This window comes from Amblyomma americanum, chromosome 2, assembly GCF_052857255.1.
Source record: "Amblyomma americanum isolate KBUSLIRL-KWMA chromosome 2, ASM5285725v1, whole genome shotgun sequence".
Classification (NCBI taxonomy): Eukaryota; Metazoa; Arthropoda; class Arachnida; order Ixodida; family Ixodidae; genus Amblyomma; species Amblyomma americanum.
The window spans coordinates 97,931,372-97,939,093 of NC_135498.1; positions in this window are offsets into that span (position 1 = coordinate 97,931,372).

Below are 7,722 nucleotides of genomic sequence, written 5' to 3' on the forward strand. Positions count from 1 at the left end.
AAAACACTTACAGTAAATAAAGAGAGAGAAGAGGCTATCAAATGCAGATGCTTTGCTGAAGCATGTTGACGACCTCTGTTAACACTAGTTATGTCAAACTGAACTGGTAGGCGCGTTCACGCTCGTTTGAGGTGCTGAATCGAGCTGGACTGGTCAGAAATGTGCTTATGGAGTGTTTTTATACGGTTATGAAGGCATCAACTGTACAGCAATCGTAAACGTTGTCACTGTCATTTTGGCTCAGCAGGGCTAATATTTTAGTGTGAAAGTACTACTTCACAATCTCTAACTGGCTCACAGAGTTGGTGTGAAGCTTGACCTTGAGGATGACCTTGGCAAACATAGTAAAATAAATATTGCCGCAACTGGGATTCGAACCCGCGGCGGCGCGAGCAGATCAATTTTGCTGGCCTGTGCACGAGAGCACTACGCTGCTGCCGCAGACGACCCCGACTCGCGTTAAACTGCAACACACGCTCGCGCTGTGCATTGCATGTCGTCGTCTTCCATCAACTAAAACTACTCTAGAACTAATCACGTCGCCAGAAGTTCCGACCACCTAGCAAAGCAAAACAATGAGACAACCAGGCTAAACAGGCGCTTTCACACATACACTCGGTTTAACTACGTTAAAACCCTAACATCCCCCCTCCCCCCCCCCCCCTGTGCGGTACCCGTTTACTATACAGGGTCACAGTGGCTGAGCTCGCGCACTGCGCTCAGTATTTCTAAGAAAATTTACTGTGTGAACTCGCTTAATTGAACAGGTCAGGCCTGAAGTGATCAATTTCGAATCGCGTCACACGGAGGTACTATCGGCAGGCAAAATTTAAGAGGGAGTATACGGGGAAGAAGAAGAAGATTGGTTTTGGCGGAAAAGAAATGGCGCAGTATCTGTCTCGCATCTTTGCGGACAACTGAACCGTGCCGTAAGGAAAGGGGTAAAGGAGGGACTGAGAGAAGAAAGATGTGCCGTAGTGTATAGCTCCGGAATAATTTAGACCACCTAGGGATGTTTAACGTACACTCACATCGCACAGCACACGGGCGTCTTTGCGTTTGGCCTCCATTGATAACGCTGCCGCCGCAGTCGGGTTCTAACCCGGGAAATCCGGCACAGTAGCCAATCGCCACGTAAGTCAATCGTTCGAAGTGTCTGAACGAGGGGACTTGCATTCGCCACACGCTGGTAGCATTTTTAAAGCACTAGGTCACGAGGAAGCCCCACAATAACTTTTCTTCCCCGAGAACACGCACCCCAATAACTTTTGCTGCTGGTGGTACATACATTTACGCGGTATGAACTCGACTCTGTCCGATAGGATTACGCAGCAGTAAAAGCCTTCGAAGAGAAAAGTGACCATAAGGTACAACTGCTGTTTTCCCAAAAATTAGTACAGTACTAACGAAGGCCGTGTAGGTAGCCGCGCAGCACGGAAAGCTCACCTGAACTGGCTCCAACGTGTCATACTTGAACACTGCAGCATAACTTTTTTGCTTGCGCTTAAAGATGCACTAAGTGTTACAACAAACGCAAGAACAGCACCATTCCAGCCACAGATAAAAACGACCCGCGGCACGCAGGACGATGCTGATGCCGATGGCCAGGTCGTCCCAGGCAGATGGCGCTACAACGCTACCTACGAAATGAACTTTTTCTGCAACTGATACGAAATGTGCTGGAAACATGGCTCACCATTATTAAGAAATGACACCACAATAGCACCATAAAAACAATGAAAGCTGACAGGAAAAATAACGAAAGTACAGATTTTAGACAAAACTGCCAACCATAAAATCAAAACCGAAACTTAGCAAGGAATGCACTCGGAAGGCAAATTCACCATTTTTTTTTGTCATCGAAGCGCTTTGACCTACAGCTGCACCAACTTTACTCTCAATTTTGAAGAGTGAAAATGTTATTCCAAAAACCGGCGCCATTTTTTTTCCTGTCAGAGTCGCGACAGCGCCTGCGTCACGGCAGCGGCAGATCTGCCATGCATGAGAAGTATTTCAAGCAGAAATTTACAAGCTACATATGTACACCGTAGGTCTAGATACTCAATCTCGAATCAAATGCTCTCTCATAACCGAAACAAGATTGGTATCGGTTCCATAGCGTGCGCTGCCATCAGACAGTACACGGGCCTCTAGCATTAACGCCTCCATCAAAATGCGACAGCCGCCGCGGGATCGAACCCGCGTCTTTCGGGTCAGGAGCCGAGCACAATAACCACAGCAGCCGCTGAACGGAGGTGCTGGCATTCATGGAGGTACATGGAAGATATGGCGAAGCTATTATAATTATGCAGTCTCAACCCCTTTTCTCGAGGCGTCATCTCTCGTTTCACAATTGGGCGGGTAAAGATTGCAGGCTGAAATAAGCCGCGTTTACAAGAATACAGCAGTGCCGCACCGCATATTTCGCGGACGCGACACGCCACTATTCACATATGTACTATCGGGCACAAAAGTTTGCGGGACGAAAGTTCTTGGAAAAACGTTTATTGCAGCTCCACCTCACTATTCATTAGCCAGATAATGTATGAACTATACTAAAGAGTGCTTGGCTAAGGTGGCCTAGCTTGGCCATTGTCTGGGGCCTTGGCAAGTTTCGACTTTATCATAATGGCCGTCCTTTTGACGTGGTCACCAACCACCATGCCCTATGCTGGCTTTCTTCGGTAAAAGATCCCTCCGGTCGCCTGCCATGGCTCGATGGACTCTCCATCTACAAGAATATAACATACGTGTCGTATATCGGTCGGGCCGCAAGCACAATGATGCTGATGCCTTGTCCCGCTCCCCGCTACTGGCCAAGCTTGCCAGCCTCTCTGCCCTCGAATCCGCTGCGCCTTTGCTCAACACCTGCAACATGACTTCTGAGCAGCGTAATGATCACTGGATTGCCGCTCTTCTTGACTTTCTCTCTGCCCCATCTACGGCACCAGCGTACCGCACATGAAAAAATTGTAAATTGTAGGGTTTAACATCCAAAAACAACCCGGCAGCTACAAGAATCGCCTTAGTGGAGGGCTCCGGATTAATTTCAAGCACGTAAAGAAGACTGAAGAGACATACGCTTAATGTGACCATGCTGCCTCGAGAACTTTTGCATAGGCTGTCAGAAGCAAAGGGCCAAGGGCTATCCCGAACTATTTCCTGCGTAGTCTCTCATGGTGTCAGAAGCTTCAAACCATTTAGGTAAAGAGAGCTAATTGATCAACAGCTCACAGCGAAACTAACTGTCCTTGCTTCAGGTTGGTGATCAATTTGACCTCACCATGACATCTGCTAGGCATCTTGGTTAGCTTAAATGTAGAGTGACTGCCCAGGCAAGCAGTAGTCCCTGGTTTTATCCCCAGACTAAGACGAATTTTCCTTAAGCTGCAAAGCTTCTGAGAAAGCTGTCTAGCTTTGCTCTGCAACCGTATAACTGCGATCAAGTAGAAACTCATGAGTAATTACAGCCTAATTAAAATGCACTTCACCTCTAGTGTTTCCCTTAAAACACTTTGGACTACATTCTGAATGTGCATTCCAAGAGCATCTTCCATTCCCCAATATTATCCTTGCCCTAAAATAGTTAGCAATCTGAAACTCAAAACAAAACAAGAGGCTCCATGCTGACACTGTCAACAGGAATTTTCTATTCAGTATTTAAGAAAATATGCATCCTATTGTAACGATATTTTTGATACAGCATTGTGTACACAGACTTAGGACCCAAATCAATCGCACCCTCACTTTACAGTTCCATTCAGTGCCTCTCATGATGAACCTTCATGTCTACTCTTTGGTTATAAGAGGGTTTTTGCTGCAGTGCTGCCTCAATTACCTTTCCAATTTCCTATTCTTCTTTTGCCAAGGCTGTGGAGTCTGATTGCACCTGTTTCAGTTAATAGGTATATTTAGCAGGCTAGTTGCTGCAGTCCACAGAGTGTTTGAAGTTACTTTCCTTGCAATGGAATAAAATGTAGCAGGAAGCTTTTAGACAACTGGATTCTTATGCTGCAAACCTGTTGGACCTAACATGTGCTATCTGGCAGTTTCTCAGGGTCATCTTGCTGCATTTTTGGAGTACACTGATACCTAAAACGAGAGACAATGTTAGATAATGCTTTGTGCAACATGCATGGAAGCAACTTCACATTTTTTTTGCCGTGGCTGCAATCATAGCAGGATGACCTAGAGCATGAACTAACACATGCTGACGTTTCAGTTTAGGTTCCCTGTTGGGCTTTCTAGAAATTATATGCTTGCTGCATGAAGTCGAGGGTTGGACGGAAACCTGTCTGATCGGGGCTGTACGTGGAGAAGGCAGAACACCGAGCAAAATAAAATGAACTCCTAAATGAGGTTTCAGCTCCCACATGGGAGCCTTGTTCACAAACAGGTGCAGACGTGTAAGGCTGGCTATTTAAGCTTGAAAATGTGCCCTAGGCAGCGGGCGTATGCACTAGGAAGTGCTCCGTCAGTGCGATTAAGAGTGTGTTTGGTTGTCTGGATCATTAAGGATTCTAGATATAGACAGCTCTGGAGATTCTTTTCTGTTTTCAAAATGCACGCGTTGCTCAATCTATATGATGCTGCTTGCTTTCAGAATTTTCGAAGAGTACATTTGACGAACCTTTCTTGTTTGCAACATCATACTGGTGTTGTTTCATCCTTTCAACGAAGTTTCCACTTTCACCCACATGCACATGGTTTTACAGTCTCGGCACGGTATACTGTACACTACGCCCGGAAATTTTTTTTGGGGGGGCGGACAGCTCTATACCTGGCTTTAAAAGCGATGATATTCTAGAGTTTCGTTTTTATTCATTATTCTCAGCAATCACTGTCTGCAACTCTCTACTAACAATCATAGCATCATCTAGTACAGAAGCATCATTCCATGAAAGGTTGAAAAAGTGTGTACTTTTTAATTACCTTCATTTGCCATGCCAATGAACCCTGTATTTATTGGGTATGGCTTTTATTGCTTGAGTGCTTTTGTATAGTATTGTGTTCTCTTTTTGCCGTGTTCCTTAATGAGTTTGTAAAATTGAGCATGCTTAATCTAATTTTTGTTGTGATTGTTAATTCCTGCTGTACCTGTTTTCCGATATGTAGTTTCTATCTGCCATATGTTTTATGTGTGTCATATATACAATTAATAACAGGAGGTCCCCCTGACAGTTTCTACTCGGGGCCTCCTCCTCTACTAATTTATTTACATCATGCCTGCACTAGTTTTTGAATTAACAATAATGTATCTCAAACAAAACTTTGCAGTGGTTACTCGTCATCTGCATGCCGCCTTGCTCACATACTGTTAGATTCACACCGCCTGCTAAGCTAGACCACATGCTGAAGGTCAGATTTTGAGTTAATGGGATTGGTATATTATTCCAAGACGTTAAATAGGCCAAGGTATTTGGTCCTGATGATATTCCTCCAGTTTAATTCACAAATTGTGTATGATTCACCTACTTTGCCAAAAGCTTCCCGAACTGTTCACATCACCTTTACAAGAAAGTGTTGTAATCACTTCGATAGGTACAGAGTTAATCATATTATTTTAAGAACAAGCAAGAAATTTATGTTTAGCAGTGCTTTTTATCTCAGGCCTTGGATTAAGCATGTGAATTACATTTGGAACGAGGCAGCCATCAGCTCCTGGCTTATTACATTATAGATTCAGTCATTTGCAAAGTGATTTCAGAATACAGCTGATATTCAAGTCTGACCTATACTTGAGTATGGATGTGTTTGTTGGGGCTTGCATACAGGGCCACTTAAAAGTAAATTGAAAAAATTCACAACAGTGCTGCTTGATTTACACCAAGAAATTAAAGACAGCAACACAGAATGACAGAGCAAATGCCAACTGAAATAGAAACAGCAGCAGAACGACCACGGGAAAAATCGGATTAAAATCTTTCTACAATATTTACTTGCTAAAACTGCTGTAAACTGTGAGAAATATACTCAACCAACAACTTAATTACATATTCAAGCATTTCAAGGTAAATGCTTTCCTTAAAGGTTGATGTTTTTCATTCTTCTGTTTTTTACCTATCCTAGAGTAGAACAGCTTAGTGTGAAGTACTGTTCATATATTATCCAATGGTACTTTCTTCCATGATTTCAATGGGTAGACTGTTTTCTTGTTCAATATTTTTAACTCCTTGGATGCTACGGGGTGGTGCAAGTAACTATTAAAAAATATATTGATGTTCAGTGAAGTAGCCACCTTTTTGTTTATTCTGACGACACTAGATAAGCTCCAAGCCATCAAAGGGGGGCTCACTATCCAACATCAAAAGAGTCATTATGCATTGGATAAAAGGAGCAAGCACATAAACCACGCATGGAAAGCAGGTCTCTAAGTGAGAGAAGCTTGCACTTTCAGAAGCAATATCACTTATGTTTTGGACCTACCAGATCACAGATTGCAGAAGATACGTGGATGCCACATCGAGCTCAGATTAGACACAGAGCAGTGGATGCAATATTAATAATGACTACTGTTTGCACAGTTTATTTAGGGGAGGTTGTGCTTAGTGGGAGTTTTCCCTTCCTGTGCCCAATGTTGAGATAAGACAACAAGTATATGCCATCATGAAACTGTTTGCAACAGTGTCTAAATTAAGGGAATGATCTTACAGCCCAATACACCGTTCTAGGTTACCTGACACAATTGACACAAGCTCCTTTATTTCAGTTTCGCCTAATCAATCATGCGACAACGTCACCCGTAACCGCGCGCAGCTTTCATGAGAAGTGTGAGATAGATATGAACGTTTGACAATTCAGCAATTTGAAAAAAGAAGTGCCACAACCCAAGACGAAGCATGGGCAAAATGAGTATGGACTGTCGTGACAATTTTTGCAGTAAACCACGAAAATATACGCTGAAAACCTACATCATACAAAAACCACTCTGGCAGGGAAATTACGGCAGCCCCGCTAAGAGAAAAGACTCAACATAGCGACAGTTACGCAGAAAAATCACCGACAATGAAACAAAAGTGCCAGAAGGAATGCTGACTTTCTTATTGTGAAAGGCCAGGAATTTCACACACTGCCTGTGACACTCACCTATTCGCACAAATGCAGGCCAGCCTAGCGTTACTACAATACAACTTAGGCCTGGCAGACGTTTGCATGCGTCGGGAACGGACGTGGGCAGCACTGCACTTGGCTGCAGCGTCTGTTTTGGCAACATTGCACTTGTCGGGAACGGGCATGGGCAACACTGACCTTGGCTGCAGCGTCTGTTTTGGCAACATTGCACTTGTCGGGAACGGGCATGGGCAACATTGGGCTCGTCTGCAACGGCTAGCAAACGGAAATACGCCTCCGGGCATGCGCACAACTGACGAGGCGAGCGGCGCGCGCACCTGCTGCGGGCTGAGATGTCATTCCGCGCATGCGCACAGCTGGCGGAGCGGTGGTACCACGGCTGAGCGGCAGCCACGCGGACATCGCGAAGGGGCTGGCGTAGTGTAACTATCGCTACAAAACAGTTCATCGCCTACCCTGCACGTTCCAAGGAACAGAATCGTAATACTGCACAGTAGCGTTTCTCACGTATGCCATGCCGTCTGCGCACCGGCCACGTCATGGCTTCGCTTGTCGTCTGCGTTCCCCTAGCTGTCGTGTTATAGTGCCTGGAATATACTGGCTAGTGAGCCGACCGTTACTTTCCTGGTGGCGCCGCGAGCGATGAATTCC